Source organism: Lolium perenne, chromosome 4, assembly GCF_019359855.2.
Source record: "Lolium perenne isolate Kyuss_39 chromosome 4, Kyuss_2.0, whole genome shotgun sequence".
NCBI classification, from domain to species: Eukaryota; Viridiplantae; Streptophyta; class Magnoliopsida; order Poales; family Poaceae; genus Lolium; species Lolium perenne.
This window is the reverse complement of record NC_067247.2, coordinates 398,515,443-398,534,804: the sequence shown is the minus strand read 5'-3', so window position 1 is coordinate 398,534,804 and position 19,362 is coordinate 398,515,443.

Below are 19,362 nucleotides of genomic sequence, written 5' to 3'. Positions count from 1 at the left end.
GGGTAAACCCAGATTAGGCCTGACCTGAGGCGGCGGAGTCGCAGAGGAAGAGGTTTGCCGGTGGTTTGGCGAGCTTGCCATGGGCGAAGAAGTCCGTCGACGGTGAGGTGGAAAAGAGCTTGAGAAAACGCCAATGTCGCGGCCGCGAGAAGAGCACCACAGAGGTTCTTCGTGCAGTGAAGTCCGGCGACGTCCGGCGAAGCAGTAGCGAAGGTTCGCTGGGCGGCGGAGCTTAAGCGGCGAATGGAGTGGCGGAGACACGAGAGCCAGGAACACTGTGCGCGAGGAAGTGGGGAATGCGAGAAGAGGAAGAAGAAGAAGCGGTTTCGCTTTATAAAGGAAAAGAGGGAGGTGGGCCGAAAACCGCTGAACCGCAGCGGTTCTGTCCGTGGGCCGCGACGGTTCGCTCCACGGGCCGCCGCGTGGCGCGACGGTACACGCGCGACAATGAAAAGCCACAGGGAGGAGCACACGGATCCAGAGAGGTGGTTGGATCCGCTGTGAAGCAATTAATACGCGCGCGGAAGCCGAAAGGAAGTGACCCCTGACACTGACGCGTCAGTCACAGTGCGCATGTCACTGACAGGCGCGAGACCCAATATATTCTCGACTTCGCCGAGGAGGTATTTAATGACTAGCATGCCGGAGGATAAGATACCGGAGAATGCCTTGCAAAGAGAGAGAACAGGAGTTCGGGCAAAGATGTTGGATCAAAGCCAGGCGCCGGATAAGTTAAACCGGTATCTGAAGGCGTGAGAACCTGGCATGGTCAGTTGGATAGAATCCACCAGACTATACCAGCTTCGGGGACTAATGTTGGGTGGATGACCCCCGGTATGCCAAGGGCATGCCAAACCGGATGGTTTAGGCCATCAGGATACCGGTTTAATGTTCATACCGGAGCGTAAGATAAGAGTTTGGCTAAGTAAACTATGCCGGTATCCCCAAGAGGGGCATACCGGAACCGGGTAGAGAAGACACCGGGATGCCGGAAAGAAGAGCATGTCGGCAGACTGGTCAAAGATTCTCTACAGAGCAAGAGGACAAAGATGAGCTAAGCAAAGAAGCTTTATACAAGAGGCGTGACGATAAAGAGGAGGATGACGATGAAGAAGCCGGGAGACGTCAGCCTCCCTGTTTAAAGAAGACCCCGGCATCATCTATGATTAAAGTAGCTTTATAAAGTATCTTTGTAAAGTAGTTTGTCTAGTCAAAGATGCTATTAGGGTTTCTTCCCCTATAAGCCACCCTCTCCCCTATATAAGGAGAGGGGGCAGCCTCCTTCACGGATGCGAAACATAGAGAGAGAGATTCTGAAAACACAAACCTGTAACCTGTGGAAATCAATGAAGAAAGTGATCTAGAACGAGTTCTTCCTTGTGTCTTTCTTCTTCAACCTCTAGCCTTGGCTAAGTTCTTGAGGAAACCATCCGGAAGTTCATCCCATCTAATCACAAACCCTCCCCCGAATCCTCTAGCGTCCATTCGGCCCCAACTTAAGCCATCCTATGGCATCTGTCTGTTCACCACGACGACAGATCTTGCATGCTCTCCGTTATTAGTAGAGGCTCTGGCCAAGTTTTTGCTCTTAACTCCAAGAGGGAGTATTTATGCTCGATAGTGGGTTCATGCCTCCATTAAATCTGGGACAGTGACAGAAAGTTCTAAGGTTGTCGATGTGCTGTTGCCACTAGGGATAAAACATTGATGCTATGTCCGAGGATGTAGTTATTGATTATATTACGCACCATACTTAATGCAATTGTCTGTTGTTTACAACTTAATACTGGAAGGGGTTCGGATGATAACCTGAAGGTGGACTTTTTAGGCATAGATGCATGCTGAATAGCGGTCTATGTACTTTGTCGTAATGCCCAATTAAATCTCACTATACTTATCATATCATGTATGTGCATTGTCAGGCCCTCTCTATTTGTCAATTGCCCGACTGTAATTTGTTCACCCAACATGCTATTTATCTTATGGGAGAGACACCTCTAGTGAACTGTGGACCCCGGTCCTATTCTTTACATCGAATACAATCTACTGCAATATTTGTTCTTTACTATTTTCTGCAAACAATCATCATCCACACTATACATCTAATCCTTTGTTACAGCAAGCCGGTGAGATTGACAACCTCACTGTTTCGTTGGGGCAAAGTAATTTGGTTGTGTTGTGCAGGTTCCACGTTGGCGCCGGAATCCCTGGTGTTGCGCTGCACTACATCCCGCCGCCATCAACCTTCAACGTGCTTCTTGGCTCCTCCTGGTTCGATAAACCTTGGTTTCTTTCTGAGGGAAAACTTGGTACTGTCTGCATCACACCTTCCTCTTAGGGTTCCCAACGGACATGTCGATTGCACGCATCAAGCACATTTTCTGGCGCCGTTGCCGGGGACCTGAAGAAAAGTTACACCACAAAGATTTCTATCTCCCACGTCAACTGCACGCCAGCAGAACATTTTCTGGCGCCGTTGCCGGGGAGATCAAGACACGCTGCAAGGGGAGTCTCCACAATCCAATCTCTTTACTTTGTTTTTGTCTTGCTTTATTTTATTTACTACTTTGTTTGCTGCATTATATCAAAACACAAAAAAATTAGTTGCTAGTTTTACTTTATTTACTGTCTTGTTCTCCATATCAAAAACACAAAAAAAAAATAGTTACTTGCATTTACTTTATTTACCTTTTGTTTATTTCATCATGTTTCCTCCTAAGTACACTCTAAAAGACATACCGGTAGGACGAGGGTCTATAATTGGAAGAGATAATATAGAAGATTTTTTCACTCATGTTAGTACCGTTGAAGATTTTGAAGATAGACACTTGGTAGAACTTGCTCCCACTTATGAAATTGCTGCTGCTTCTTTAGTTCACATGTTGGAAACTAAATTTGTTAATCTTAATCCTATAATCCAACACATGTTTCTCACACTTGGTGATATGGAAGAAGGGGAAAAGAAAGATTTTGTTTTAGAAACCCTTCTTAAAGAATTTGGTGGTGTAGCAAGAGAGGCTAGAAAAGTCTTTATTAAATATAAGATGCTTGGTTCTTGCACCAACTTTGCTAGTACCCTTGAAAAGATGGACATTGATAGAATAAAGTAAACTAATAATATTAATGATATAGGGGATATTAAGACATCAATACCCTGCAAGCTCGCAGGAATGTTCGAGGCACTAGAAAAGAATTATGATTGGATTGTTCCTGAAAATTTGTTTAATGAGAATAGCAAGCCTAAGAGTAATGAAAAGGGAGCCTCTGAAACTTACATAGATAAGATAACATGCATTGTTGAGGCAACTCCCAACACCCCTGGTAAGAATGTCGATGCTTCATCTCTTGATAACACTTGATATACACTTTCTGCGCCTAGCTGAAAGACGTTAAAGAAAAAGCGCTTATGGGAGACAACCCATGTTTTTACTACAGTACTTTATTTTATATTTGAGTCTTGGAAGTTGTTTACTACTGTAGCAACCTCTCCTTATCTTAGTTTTGTGCATTGTTGTGCCAAGTAAAGTCGTTGATAGTAAGGTTCATACTAGATTTGGATTACTGCGCAGAAACAGATTTCTTTGCTGTCACGAATCTGGGCCTAATTCTCTGTAGGTAACTCAGAAACTTATGCCAATTTACGTGAGTGATCCTCAGATATGTACGCAACTTTCATTCAATTTGGGCATCTTCATTTGAGCAAGTCTGGTGCCACTTTAAAATTCGTCTTTACAAACTGTTCTGTTTTGACAGATTCTGCCTTTTATTTCGCATTGCCTCTTTTGCTATGTTGGATGAATTTATTTGATCCATTAATGTCCAGTAGCTTTATGCAATGTCCAGAAGTGTTAAGAATGATTATGTCATCTCTGAACATGTAAATTTTTATTGTGCACTAACCCTCTAATGAGTTGTTTCGAGTTTGGTGTGGAGGAAGTTTTCAAGGATCAAGAGAGGGAAATGATGCAATATGATCAAGGAGAGTGAAAGCTCTAAGCTTGGGGATGCCCCGGTGGTTCACCCCTGCATATTTTAAGAAGACTCAAGCGTCTAAGCTTGGGGATGCCCAAGGCATCCCCTTCTTCATCGACAACATTATCAGGTTCCTCCCCTGAAACTATATTTTTATTCCATCACATCTTATGTGCTTTGCTTGGAGCGTCGGTTTGTTTTTGTTTTTGTTTTTGTTTGAATGAAATGGATCCTAGCATTCATTGTATGGGAGAGAGACACGCTCCGCTGTTGCATATGGACAAATATGTCCTTAGGCTTTACTCATAGTATTCATGGCGAAGGTTGAATCTTCTTCGTTAAATTGTTATATGGTTGGAATCGGGAAATGCTACATGTAGTAATTCTAAAATGTCATGAATAATTTGATACTTGGCAATTGTTTTTCTCATGTTTAAGCTCTTGCATCAAATACTTTGCACCCATTAATGAAGAAATACATAGAGCTTGCTAAAATTTGGTTTGCATATTTGGTCTCTCTAAAGTCTAGATAATTTCTAGTATTGAGTTTTGAACAACAAGGAAGACGGTGTAGAGTCTTATAATGTTTACAATATGTATTTTATGTGAGTTTTGCTGCACCGGTTCATCCTTGTGTTTGTTTCAAATAACCTTGCTAGCCTAAACCTTGTATCGAGTGGGAATACTTCTCATGCATCCAAAATCCTTGAGCCAACCACTATGCCATTTGTGTCCACCATACCTACCTACTACATGGTATTTCTCCGCAATTCCAAAGTAAATTGCTTGAGTGCTACCTTTAAATTTCCATCATTCTCCTTTGCAATATATAGCTCATGGGACAAAATAGCCTTAAAAACTATTGTGGTATTGAATGTGTACTTATGCACTTTATCTCTTATTAAGTTGCTTGTTGTGCGATAACCATGCTCCTGGGGACGCCATCAACTCTTTGTTGAATATCATGTGAGTTGCTATGCATGTTCGTCTTGTCTGAAGTAAGGACGGTTTTCACAATCAAATGGTTTGAGTATGCATACTGTTAGAGAAGAACATTGGGCCGCTAACTAAAGCCATGAATCATGGTGGAAGTTTCAGTTTGGACATAAAACCTCAATCTCTTATGAGAATAGTATCTGTTGTTGAATGCTTAAGCATTAAAAGAGGAGTCCATTATCTGTTGTCTATGTTGTCCCGGTATGGGTGTCTAAGTTGAAGAATGATCAAAAGCGAGAAATCCAATGCGAACTTTCTCCTTAGACCCTTGTACAGGCGGCATAGAGGTACCCCTTTGTGACACTTGGTTGAAACATATGTTATGCAAAGATAATCCGTGTTAACCCAAGCTAATTAGGACAAGGTGCGGGAACTACTAGTATACTATGCATGAGGCTTGCAACTTGTAAGATATAATTTACATGATACATATGCTTTATTACTACCGTTGACAAAATTGTTTCATGTTTTCAAAATAAAAGCTCTAGCACAAATATAGCAATCGATGCTTTCCTCTTTGAAGGACCTTTCTTTTACTTTTATGTTGAGTCAGTTCACCTATTTCTCTCCATCTCAAGAAGCAAACACTTGTGTGAACTGTGCATTGATTCCTACATACTTGCATATTGCACTTGTTATATTACTTTGCATTGACACTATCCATGAGATATACATGTTATAAGTTGAAAGCAACCGCTGAAACTTAATCTTCCTTTGTGTTGCTTCAATACCTTTACTTTGATTTATTGCTTTATGAGTTAACTCTTATGCAAGACTTATTGATGCTTGTCTTGAAGTACTATTCATGAAAAGTCTTTGCTTTATGATTCATTTGTTTACTCATGTCATTACCATTGTTTTGATCGCTGCATTCATTACATATGCTTACAATAGTATGATCAAGGTTATGATGGCATGTCACTCCAGAAATTATCTTTGTTATCGTTTACCTGCTCGGGACGAGCAGGAACTAAGCTTGGGGATGCTGATACGTCTCCGACGTATCGATAATTTCTTATGTTCCATGCCACATTATTGATGATATCTACATGTTTTATGCATACTTTATGTCGTATTTATGCATTTTCCGGCACTAACCTATTAACAAGATGCCGAAGAGCCAGTTGCTATTTTCTGCTGTTTTTGGTTTCAGAAATCCTACAAAGGAAATATTCTCGGAATTGGACGAAATCAACGCCCAGGGGCCTATTTTTACACGAAGCTTCCAGAAGACCGGGGGGAGACGAAGTGGGGCCACGAGGCGCCGCCACAACAGGGCGGCGCGGCCCAGGCCTTGGTCGCGCGGCCCTGGTGTGTGGGGCCCTCGTGTGGCCCCCTGACCTGCCCTTCCGCCTACTTAAAGCCTCCATCGCGAAACCCCCAGTACCGAGAGCCACGATACGGAAAACCTTACTGAGACGCCGCCGCCGCCAATCCCATCTCGGGGGATTCAGGAGATCGCCTCCGGCACCCTGCCGGAGAGGGGAATCATCTCCCGAAGGACTCTTCACCGCCATGGTCGCCTCCGGAGTGATGAGTGAGTAGTTCACCCCTGGACTATGGGTCCATAGCAGTAGCTAGATGGTCGTCTTCTCCTTATGTGCTTCATTGTTGGATCTTGTGAGCTGCCTAACATGATCAAGATCATCTATCTGTAATGCTATATGTTGTGTTTGTCGGGATCCGATGGATAGAGAATACTATGTTATGTTGATTATCAATCTATTACCTATGTGTTGTTTATGATCTTGCATGCTCTCCTTTATTAGTAGAGGCTCTGGCCAAGTTTTTGCTCTTAACTCCAAGAGGGAGTATTTATGCTCGATAGTGGGTTCATGCCTCCATTAAATCTGGGACAGTGACAGAAAGTTCTAAGGTTGTGGATGTGCTGTTGCCACTAGGGATAAAACATTGATGCTATGTCCGAGGATGTAGTTATTGATTACATTACGCACCATACTTAATGCAATTGTCTATTGTTTACAACTTAATACTGGAAGGGGTTCGGATGATAACCTGAAGGTGGACTTTTTAGGCATAGATGCATGCTGGATAGCGGTCTATGTACTTTGTCGTAATGCCCAATTAAATCTCACTATAATTATCATATCATGTATGTGCATTGTCATGCCCTCTCTATTTGTCAATTGCCCGGCTGTAATTTGTTCACCCAACATGCTATTTATCTTATGGGAGAGACACCTCTAGTGAACTGTGGACCCCGGTCCTATTCTTTACATCGAATGCAATCTACTGCAATATTTGTTCTTTACTATTTTCTGCAAACAATCATCATCCACACTATACATCTAATCCTTTGTTACAGCAAGCCGGTGAGATTGACAACCTCACTGTTTCGTTGGGGCAAAGTACTTTGGTTGTGTTGTGCAGGTTCCACGTTGGCGCCGGAATCCCTAGTGTTGCGCCGCACTACATCCCGCCGCCATCAACCTTCAACGTGCTTCTTGGCTCCTCCTGGTTCGATAAACCTTGGTTTCTTTCTGAGGGAAAACTTGCTACTGTCTGCATCACACCTTCCTCTTTGGGTTCCCAACGGACGTGTCGATTGCACGCATCATCCACCACCTTGGCCGGCCAGCCTAAGGGAGGAGGAGTCCCAAGTGGACTCCTCCCCATGGTGGCCGGCCACCCCACCAAAGGAAAGGGGGGAGTCCCACTCCCCCTAGGTTTGGTCATATGGAAGGTTTTATGTTGGGGTCTTATTCGGAGGCTTTTGACCTAATCTTTGGGGTTTTCCACCTATATAAAGAGAGGAGGGGAGGGGCTGGCCGGCCACTCTTTCCACCACCTTTGGCCGCACCCCTTTGAGGGCCAGCGCCCAAGCCCCCCTCTCTCAAACCCTAGCTACCTCTCCTCCACATACAACTTCCGCATACGCTTAGGCGAAGCCCTGCCGGAGTTCTCACCACCACCGCCACCACGCCGTCATGCTGCCGAGATTCCGAGGAGGATCTACTACTTCCGCTGCCCACTGGAACGGGGAGAAGGACGTCGTCTTCATCAACACCGAACGTGTGACCGAGTACGGAGGTGCTGCCCGATTGTGGCACCGTCAAGATCTTCTACGCGCTTTTGAAAGCGGCAAGTGATCGTCTACCGCAGCAACGAGAGCCTCCTCTTATAGGCTTTGGAAATCTTCAAGGGTTAGTCTCGTTCATCCCCTCGTTTCTACCATCTTCTAGTGACATGGGCATACCCTTCGGGTACCCATTATTAGTATACCAGGCTCGGCCCAATATGGAGAAGGCGCAATATGGAGAAGGCCCAACAAGGCAACCCGAAGAAGTAGTCGACTAGGACTCTTGTAAAACCCTAGGCTGGTTGCATATATAAAGCTAGCCAGGGCACCCGAAATAGAGAGGCCAACAGATAGACAGAATATAGACAACATAGCTCCGCCTATGGCGGCATCCTGTAAACACATCTATGATCATATATTGGATTGCTAGCAGCACGTAGGGATCCTCCACCGAGGGGACCCGAAGCTGGGTATGTCGTGTGCCTAATCTCGTCCCCGGAATCTCCATCGTCGCTCTTCCCGAAAACCCTAGTCTACAATACGTAGGCATTGCCGAGGTATTCCCTCGTCAATTGGCGCCGACCGTGGGGATTTGCGACAGTTGGATTTCGTTATCCGGGCGGGATCATCAACGATGCTCAGATGGCATCCGAAAAGAAAATCTTCGACTTTGTTATCAGCTACTTCATCGGCCGGCCGGCAGATCTGGACGGAAGTCTGGCGGGTCGTTTCGCTAGTCTACTCACGTGGTACGCGGCAGCCAAGTTTTTTCGTTCATGGCTGATCTGTGCGCACAGGGCCATCAAGTACGAGGTAAAGAAACAAACACCCATGCTAAGTTTGATCACTTCGTGGAAGATCTCGCAAGGATACGCCACACGTTCACGCGTGATTTTCTCTTTCCTTTCTTTGATCATCTCATTGATTAAATATTACTTTAATGAGGCTGGATCTAATCTATTACGTGTCTTTTTACACCTATGCATTACTTGGAAAATCTGATGCATGACAAAACGAGCCGAGAATTATGGTTTCTCGTGACACTGTAACTTCGTATATATTCGGCCAAATATTTTTTGGGTCGTGCTATTATTCGCATGCAGGATTTTTTGCAATACGATATAACTGCAGATCGCAACAAAATTTCGACTTCCGCTGCTGCGTCGACTCCGTTTGCCATGGCGCTTACTACGCTCGGAGGCTCATCCATCGAGGGTCCGCCATATCTACTATGTCGACCGTGTCCGCCACAACACCTGCTTTCACGTTGGCTTTGCCGCACCCGATAATAAAGCTAAGTGTTTCCTCTTTTAAAAAGTTAACTATTATTTACTTTCGCCACACCCAAATACTCGGGAGCTGCGTTATTACATCTTTACAATAAAATACACCCGACGCTCAAGGAGGCGCCATTACACCGTCACCACAAATATATTATATTACTCGGTGGATTTATCTTCTTCGACTCTGGATATATCTTCTCCGGCTTAGTAGATTTATTTTCTTCGGATTAGTGGATTTATCTTCTTCGGCTTGCTGGATTGTTTTTCTTCGGGTTATTATTGGTTCACTCTTATACAATATTACCCGATGCGTTTCCGGGACAATGGATTCATCTTCTATGGTTATTACTGTCACTATTCTCTTCGGGTCAATGGATTCATCCTCTATGATATTAACGGATTCATCTTTTATGGTTATTACTGGATTCTTCGGGTCAATGGATTCATCCTCTATGATATCAGCGGATTCATCTTCTACGGTTATTACTGGATTTATTTTCTTCGGAATCAATGGATTCATCCTCTATGATATCAGCGGATTCATCTTCTATGGTTTTTATTGGATTCTTCGGGTCAATGGATTCATTCTTTATAATATCGACGGATTCATCTTCAATATATGCTCTATATTTAATGGCGTCATCTTCAATATGGATTCATCTCAAATAATTCATCTCAAATACCTCATCCTGGCTTCATCTTCATGGATTTACATTATGTTATTGTCAATGGCTTCATCTAAAATGGCTTCAACTTATATGACGCCGCGACTCCGTTAATTTCTTTCGACATCATGGCTAACACTCGGGGGCTCGACCATGACTTCGCCTCGGGTCGCAACTGCGGCATACCATCTAAATAACAATCATAACGTCACCCCAGCAGCGCTCGGGGGCTCGGCTATTTCTTCATCAATAATTTGGCGGCATCTATTATCGCTATTTGGTGGTTTCTATTTCGGCTCGACTTCTTCTCCATACTCGAAGACTTCATCGTGCCGACTCCGTCGTGCCCAATAAGCTGAGTGTTCCTTTGATTTGCATAAAGTTGATTATCGTTTACTTTCGTCGCACCCGACATTCGGGGGCTGCGCGGCATATATTCGCTTTACATATCTAAGCATCTGACACCACATGCGAAAAAAAAGAGTCAAGGAAAAGATAGAAAAAGTTTGTTCATTTGTGCAGGAGAAAGCAAATTTCAAAGTATATAAAAGAGAACCCGACGAAATTGTCTACAGGGAGAACTCGACGAAATTGTCTTCAAGAAAGGACAGGACTCGACGAATTCAAAAAAGGACCCGAAAAATTGTCTTCAGGGAGGAACCCGATGAATTCAAAAAAGCACCCGACGAAATTGTCTTCAAGAGAGAACCCGACGAATTCAAAAGAGTACCCGACGAATTCAAAAAAGCACCCGACAAAATTGTCTTCAAGAGGGAACCCGACGAATTCAAAAGAATACCCGACGAATCAAAAGAGTACCAGATGAAATCTTGAGAGAACTCAACGAAATTTTATTCAAGGAGAACCCGAAGAATTGTCCTCAAAGAGGTCCCGAAGAATTGTCCTCAAAGAGGACCCGAAGAATTAGGGAGGACCCGAAGAATTAGGGAGGACCCGAAGAATTAGAGAGGACCCGAAGAATTAGGGAGGACCCGAAGAATTAGGGAGGACCCGAAGAATTAGGGAGGACCCGAAGAAATTTTCCTGAAGGAGGAATTCGACGAAATTATCATCAAGGAGGATTCAAAAAAAAAAAAAAAAAAAGAGGACAGGCAAATCTTCGGGTCTATTGACTCGTCATATTCTTCCGAGCAAGAGCATCGGCGATGAACCCGACAATATAGAAGAATCCAATATATTCGGCTGTCTCATCACGCCCGAGAAAAATATAGAAGAACCCGAAAAATGGGTCATTGCATCAGACAAACAAAGCACTTGACAAAATATGCTCAGAACGCCAAAGTTGCGAACAATTTCTGAATGCCGCAAAACTCTGCGAAGGTAAGACCCCAGATCCGTTCTGTGTGGCGTGGCATCGCCAAAGACTGCGCTCTGCTACTTTTATCCGTATCAACAGATACGAAGGAAAATCCTAACGGACGCGTTAGGTACCCGATAAAATATGACTGGGACTCGACAGAATGGTAAGACCTTAAGCGGCACCTGTCGAGTTAACACCAGTATCCCGAGATCATGTCCAGGGACGTGATCTTGAAGTAGGTTTTTGCGGATTGCCACTAGAGCAGTTAACTAGTACCTGATCCGTCAGATGAACTAGCCCCAATTACCATTATCCCTGTACAATATAGATATGGATGTCAAAAAAAAAATAGCAACGGCCTGGAATCGATAAAAAGAGGGGCTGCGCCAAGTTCTTTATCGAGTAGTACAACTCGAGTTTGTGCCTAGGTGCAAGCACCTGCCCATAGGCTCGGGGGCTACTCTTATTGAGAGTATTGTTCACCCTTCCAATAAGATACAAGAAAGAGGAAAAATTGTGGAGTCGACTACAAGCAAGTTGAGCCTACACCCAAGTGCAAACACTTGGCTGTAGCCTCGGGGGCTACTCCCATCGGGAGCGCTGGTCGCGCACCCGATAGAAAATAACTTCGACATCATCTACGACAATCAAGGTTTGTAGACTCAACTCGATTCTACGACTCGAGTGGAGCCTACTCCCATCGGGAGCACATGGATTTCATCAAGTACTTCACAAATATAGTTAAGTTCTTCATCGAGTAGTACAACTTGAGTCTATGCCCAAGTGCAAGCACTTGCCCATAGACTCGGGGGCTACTCCCATCGGGAGCGCTGCCGCGCACCCGATAATTTCAAGAATCGTCGACATCATCTACGCTACACATGATTTACGACATGGACCTCGCCTTGTATTTCTTTGACATCGAAGATGGTTATGCTTGGAGTTTCTACGCAAGTCTTCGACTTCCCTATAAACTCGGGGGCTACGGACATGGGCATACCCTTCGGGTACCCATTATTAGTATACCAGGCTCGGCCCAATATGGAGAAGGCGCAATATGGAGAAGGCCCAACAAGGCAACCCAAAGAAGTAGTCGACTAGGACTCTTGTAAAACCCTAGGCTGGTTGCATATATAAAGCTAGCCAGGGCACCCGAAATAGAGAGGCCAACAGATAGACAGAATATAGACAACATAGCTCCGCCTATGGCGGCATCCTGTAAACACATCTATGATCATATACTGGATTGCTAGCAGCACGTAGGGATCCTCCACCGAGGGGACCCGAAGCTGGGTACGTCGTGTGCCTAATCTCGTCCCCGGAATCTCCATCGTCGCTCTTCCCGAAAACCCTAGTCTACAATACGTAGGCATTGCCGAGGTATTCCCTCGTCATCTAGATTGCATCTTGGCTTGGATTGCGTTCTCGCGGTAGGAAATTTTTTGTTTTCTATGCTACGAATCCCATCAGTGGTATCAGAGTCGTGTCTATGCATAGATTGGTTGCACGAGTAGAACACAATTGTTTGTGGGCGTTGATGCTTTGTTGTCTTTAGTTCGAGTACTTTGCATCTTTGTGGCATGGTGGGATGAAGCGGCTCGGGCTAACTTTACATGACCGCGTTCATGAGACTTGCTCCACGTTCGACATGCAACTTGTATTGCAATAAGTGGCTTTGCGGGTGTCTGTCTCTCCCACCATAGTGAAGATTCAATTTACTCTTTCTATTGACAACACTAGTATCACCGTTGTGGTTCATGTTCGTAGGTAGATTGGATCTTACTCGAAAACCCTAAACCACGTAAAATATGCAAACCAAATTAGAGACGTCTAACTTGTTTTTGCAGGGTTTGGTGATGTGATATGGCCATGATGTGATGATGAATATATATCAGATGATCATTATTGTATTGTGGTAACCGGCAGGAGCCTTATGGTTGTCTTTAAATTTCATGTTGAGTAGTATTTCAAAGTAGTTGTAATAGTTGCTACATGAGGTGAACAACCATGAAGACTGCGCCATGGACCTTGACGCTACGCCGACGATGATGGAGATCATGCCCGTTGATGATGGAGATCATGTCCGTGCTTTGGAGATGAAGATCGAAGGCGCAAAGACTAAAGGGCCATATCATATCACATTTGAATTGCATGTGATGTTAATCCTTTATGCATCTTATCTTGCTTAGATCGCGACGGTAGCATTATAAGATGATCCCTCACATTAATATCAAGATAATAAAGTGTTCTCCCCTCGTATGCACCGTTGCTACAGTTCGTTGTTTCGAAGCATCTCGTGATGATCGGATGTGATAGACTCTACGTTCACATGCAACGGGTGTAAACCATGTTGCACACGCGGAATACTTGGGTTTGCTTGACGAGCCTAGCATGTACAGACATGGCCTCGGGACAACAGAAACCGAAAGGTTGAACACAATGCATATGGATGATATGATCAACATGTTGATGTTCACCATTGAAGCTACATCATCTCACGTGATGATCGGTTTTGGTGTAGTGAATTTGGATCGTGTACCACCTAACAACTATGAGGGATGTTGTATTAAGTGGGAGTTCATTAGTAATTAGATTAAAACATGAACTAATTATCATGAACATAGTCTGAGTAGTATTTTGAATTAATTTTGTAATATTGGCATCCGTTTTCTACCATGCGCTAGTCTTGTAATTGAGATAGAAATACTGTTAAATCTGATAAGAAACTTTACAGATTGGTACCGTATTGTTAAAGAATCAAGAAATGATTAAGTCCTATTGCAAACTTTTAGTAAACCTCACATTGTTGATTCAAAGAGTTATGGTTTCAATTAGTACCTAAAGTCATCTTGTCTCCGTGAAACTTGAAGTTCAAATCTGTTTGAAAAGTAAGGAGCTGGAAATTTTGTTTTCAGAAATAAGCAAGGTATGAGATATATATGATATCTAAGACCTTATTGCAAGGTGATAGAATATAATTTGGTGAGACTACATAAACTCATAAGTTTTATGGGAATGTACGAAGGTTGAAGACGCAAGGCGTCCCAATCCTCCAACTATTGGGGCACTAACGATATTCGCATATCCATGAAGTGATTGTCCTTAGTATGCACTGTTGCTAAGACTCGTTGTTTCGAAGCATCACGTGATGATCGGGTGTTATAGATTCTACGTGTGCATACAACGGGTGCAAGCCTGATTTGCACATGTGAATACTGAGGTTAAACTTTACGAGCCTAGCATGTACAGACATGGTCTCGAAAAGTCGTCATGATATGATGGATAAAATTATGAGTGAAATTGTTCATCATATTAAAAGGTTACTAATACTGAAATCTGGAACACTTGTCATATGATGATCAACTTCAAAGTAAGAACCTCAAGGTTATTGGTATTTGACCAACAAAGCTAGAAGTTATTAAAGATGAAGTGTTTTCTGAATAATGAGGAAAGCTAAAAGAGAAACTACAAAAGATATTTTGGCAGAAAGAAAATAAAAGACTAGAAAGTCTAGCTCAGGTGTATATAAATGATATGCATATTATGGTTGTATTCGTAGTTAGGTCACACAATGAAATTCTTGGGTATTAGTACCATATTGGTTGGTATAAAGTGTCATACAAAACAACGCAATACAAGAATACAATGGCCTAAGTGACTGACAAGGAATATGATAGGAATGCACGTCTGGAACAAAAGTAAAGTGTTATTATGTTCGTCGTTGGCATTCTATCTAGCCCTTAGAATTTATAATAAAGAACTTAATAATTGTTATTTTGCTCTAGTCAAATTAAAACAATGAGTTGTTCATATTATGACATTAATCGATGTACGATGGATAAGTTATTATAAATCTTAATGGTGAAACACACATACATAACACTGACGCTAAAATGCCATAAGGCAAATGATTTGAATTCCACTTATGTGTGGAACCGTCATTTAGGTCATTTTAGAGAAGAACGCATGAAGAAACTCCATGCAAATGGATTTTTGGAATCATTTGATTTTTGAATCGTTTGGCGCTTGCAAATCTTTTCTAAAAAGAGAATGACTTAAATACCGTTCATAGGCCAAGGGTTCAACGGGCAACTAACTTAGTGAAACATACATGATGATGTATGTGGTTCACTGGGCATAGTTGTGTGCGGGAGATTCTTCTACTTCATGAAAACTTCCAACAATGAATTGAGTATATATATGTGGATATATTCGATAAGGAAGAAGTTTGAAATATTTGAATAGATTCAATAAATTTCAGCATGAAGTGGAAATCATCGTAATAGAAAAGTCAAATATCTATGATTAGATCATGGTGGAAATATTTGAATTACGAGTTTTAGCGAACATCTAAGAGAGTCATGAAATTGTTCTACAACTCACATTTCTTGGAGTATCATAATGATGATATAGTATCCAAGAGATGTATCCAACCCTTGTTGGATTAATGATGAGATAAAATATTATGACGCCATTATATTTTTGTGGATTATGCTTTAGTGACTACCGCTTTTACACTGAATAGAGCATCATCATGATCCGTTGAAATGACACCATACGAGTTATGGCAAGGGTGATGCGTGTAGTTGACACGTCCGTTGGGAACCCCAAGAGGAAGGTGTGATGCGCACAGCGGCAAGTTTCCCTCAGTAAGAAACCAAGGTTTAATCGAACCAGTAGGAGCCAAGAAGCACGTTGAAGGTTGATGGCGGCGGGATGTAGTGCGGCGCAACACCAGAGATTCCGGCGCCAACGTGGAACCTGCACAACACAACCAAAGTACTTTGCCCCAACGAAACAGTGAGGTTGTCAATCTCACCGGCTTGCTGTAACAAAGGATTAGATGTATAGTGTCGATGATTGTTTGCAGAAAACAGTAGAACAAAGATGTGCAGATGATTGTATTTCAGTAAAGAGAATTGGACCGGGGTCCACAGTTCACTAGAGGTGTCTCTCCCATAAGATAAACAGCATGTTGGGTGAACAAATTACAGTTGGGCAATTGACAAATAGAGAGGGCATGACCATGCACATACATATTATGATGAGTATTGTGAGATTTAATTGGGCATTACGACAAAGTACATAGACCGCTATCCAGCCTGCATCTATGCCTAAAAAGTCCACCTTCAGGTTATCATCCGAACCCCCTCCAGTATTAAGTTGCTAACAACAGACAATTGCATTAAGTATTGCGTGTAATGTAATCAGTGACTACATCCTTGAACATAGCACCAATGTTTTATCCCTAGTGGCAACAGCATATCTGTAACCTTAGTGGTTCTTGTCACTCCTCCAGATTCACGAAGACATGAACCCACTATCGAGCATAAATACTCCCTCTTGGAGTTACTAGCATCAACTTGGCCAGAGCATCTACTAATAACGGAGAGCATGCAAGATCATAAACAACACATAGACATAACTTTGATAATCAACATAACAAGTATTCTCTATTCATCGGATCCCAACAAACGCAACATATAGAATTACAGATAGATGATCTTGATCATGTTAGGCAGCTCACAAGATCCGACAATGAAGCACAATGAGGAGAAGACAACCATCTAGCTACTGCTATGGACCCATAGTCCAGGGGTAGACTACTCACACATCACTCCGGAGGCGACCATGGCAGCGTAGAGTCCTCCGGGAGATGAATCCCCTCTCCGGCAGGGTGCCGGAGGCGATCTCCTGAATCCCCCGAGATGGGATTGGCGGCGGCGGCGTCTCAGTAAGGTTTTCCGTATCGTGGCTCTCGGTACTGGGGGTTTCGCGACGGAGGCTTTAAGTGGGCGGAAGGGCAGGTCAGGAAGGGGCACGAGGGGCCCACACCATAGGGCCGCGCGGCCAAGGGGGGGGGGCCGCGCCGCCCTAGGGTTTGGCCACCTCGTGGCCCCACTCCGTCTCCTCTTCGGTCTTCTGAAAGCTTCGTGGCAAAATAGGACCCTGGGCGTTGATTTCGTCCAATTCCGAGAATATTTCATTACTAGGATTTCTGAAACCAAAAACAGCAAAAACAAAGAATCGGCACTTCGGCATCTTGTTAATAGGTTAGTTCCAGAAAATGCACGAATATGACTTAAAGTGTGCATAAAACATGTAGATAACATCAATAATGTGGCATGGAACATAAGAAATTATCGATACGTTGGAGACGTATCAGCATCCCCAAGCTTAGTTCTGCTCGTCCCGAGCAGGTAAAACGATAACAAAGATAATTTCTGGAGTGACATGCCATCATAACCTTGATCATACTATTTGTAAAGCATATGTAGCGAATGCAGCGATCAAAACAATGTATATGACATGAGTAAACAAGTGAATCATATAGCAAAGACTTTTCATAAATAGTACTTCAAGACAAGCATCAATGAGTCTTGCATAAGAGTTAACTCATAAAGCAATAATTCAAAGTAAAGGCATTGAAGCAACACAAAAGAAGATTAAGTTTCAGCGGTTGCTTTCAACTTGTAACATGTATATCTCATGGATATTGTCAACATAGAGTAATATAATAAGTGCAATATGCAAATATGTAGGAATCAATGCACAGTTCACACAAGTGTTTGCTTCTTGAGGTGGAGAGAAATAGGCGAACTGACTCAACAATGAAAGTAAAAGAATGGTCCTCCATAGAGGAAAAGCATCGATTGCTATATTTGTGCTAGAGCTTTGATTTTGAAAACATGAAACAATTTTGTCAACGGTAGTAATAAAGCATATGTATCATGTAAATTATATCTTACAAGTTGCAAGCCTCATGCATAGTATACTAATAGTGCCCGCACCTTGTCCTAATTAGCTTGGACTACCGGATCATCACAATGCACATGTTTTAACCAAGTGTCACAATGGGGTACCTCTATGCCGCCTGTACAAAGGTCTAAGGAGAAAGCTCGCATTGGATTTCTCGCTATTGATTATTCTCAACTTAGACATCCATACCGGGACAACATAGACAACAGATAATGGACTCCTCTTTTATGCATAAGCATGTAACAACAATTAATAATTTTCTCATATGAGATTGAGGATATATGTCCAAAACTGAAACTTCCACCATGGATCATGGCTTTAGTTAGCAGCCCAATGTTCTTCTCTAACAATATGCATGCTTAACCATAAGGTGGTAGATCTCTCTTACTTCAGACAACATGAACATGCATAGCAACTCACATGATATTCAACAAAGAATAGTTGATGGCGTCCCCAGAAACATGGTTATCGCACAACAAGCAACTTAATAAGAGATAAAGTGCATAAGTACATATTCAATACCACAATAGTTTTTAAGCTATTTGTCCCATGAGCTATATATTGCAAAGTGAATGATGGAATTTTAAAGGTAGCACTCAAGCAATTTACTTTGGAATGGCGGAGAAATACCATGTAGTAGGTAGGTATGGTGGACACAAATGGCATAGTGGTTGGCTCAAGTATTTTGGATGCATGAGAAGTATTCCCTCTCGATACAAGGTTTAGGCTAGCAAGGCTATTTGAAACAAACACAAGGATGAACCGGTGCAGCAAAACTCACATAAAAGACATATTGTAAACATTATAAGACTCTACACCGTCTTCCTTGTTGTTCAAACTCAATACTAGAAATTATCTAGACCTTAGAGAGACCAAATATGCAAACCAAATTTTAGCATTGCTCTATGTATTTCTTCATTAATGGGTGCAAAGTATATGATGCAAGAGCTTAAACATGAGCACAACAATTGCCAAGTATCACATTACCCAAGACATTTATAGCAATTACTACATGTATCATTTTCCAATTCCAACCATATAACAATTTAACGAAGAAGAAATTTCGCCATGAATACTATGAGTAGAGCCTAAGGACATACTTGTCCATATGCTACAGCGGAGCGTGTCTCTCTCCCACAAAGTGAATGCTAGGATCCATTTTATTCAAACAAAACAAAAACAAAAACAAACCGACGCTCCAAGCAAAGCACATAAGATGTGACGGAATAAAAATATAGTTTCAGGGGAGGAACCTGATAATGTTGTCGATGAAGAAGGGGATGCCTTGGGCATCCCCAAGCTTAGACGCTTGAGTCTTCTTAGAAT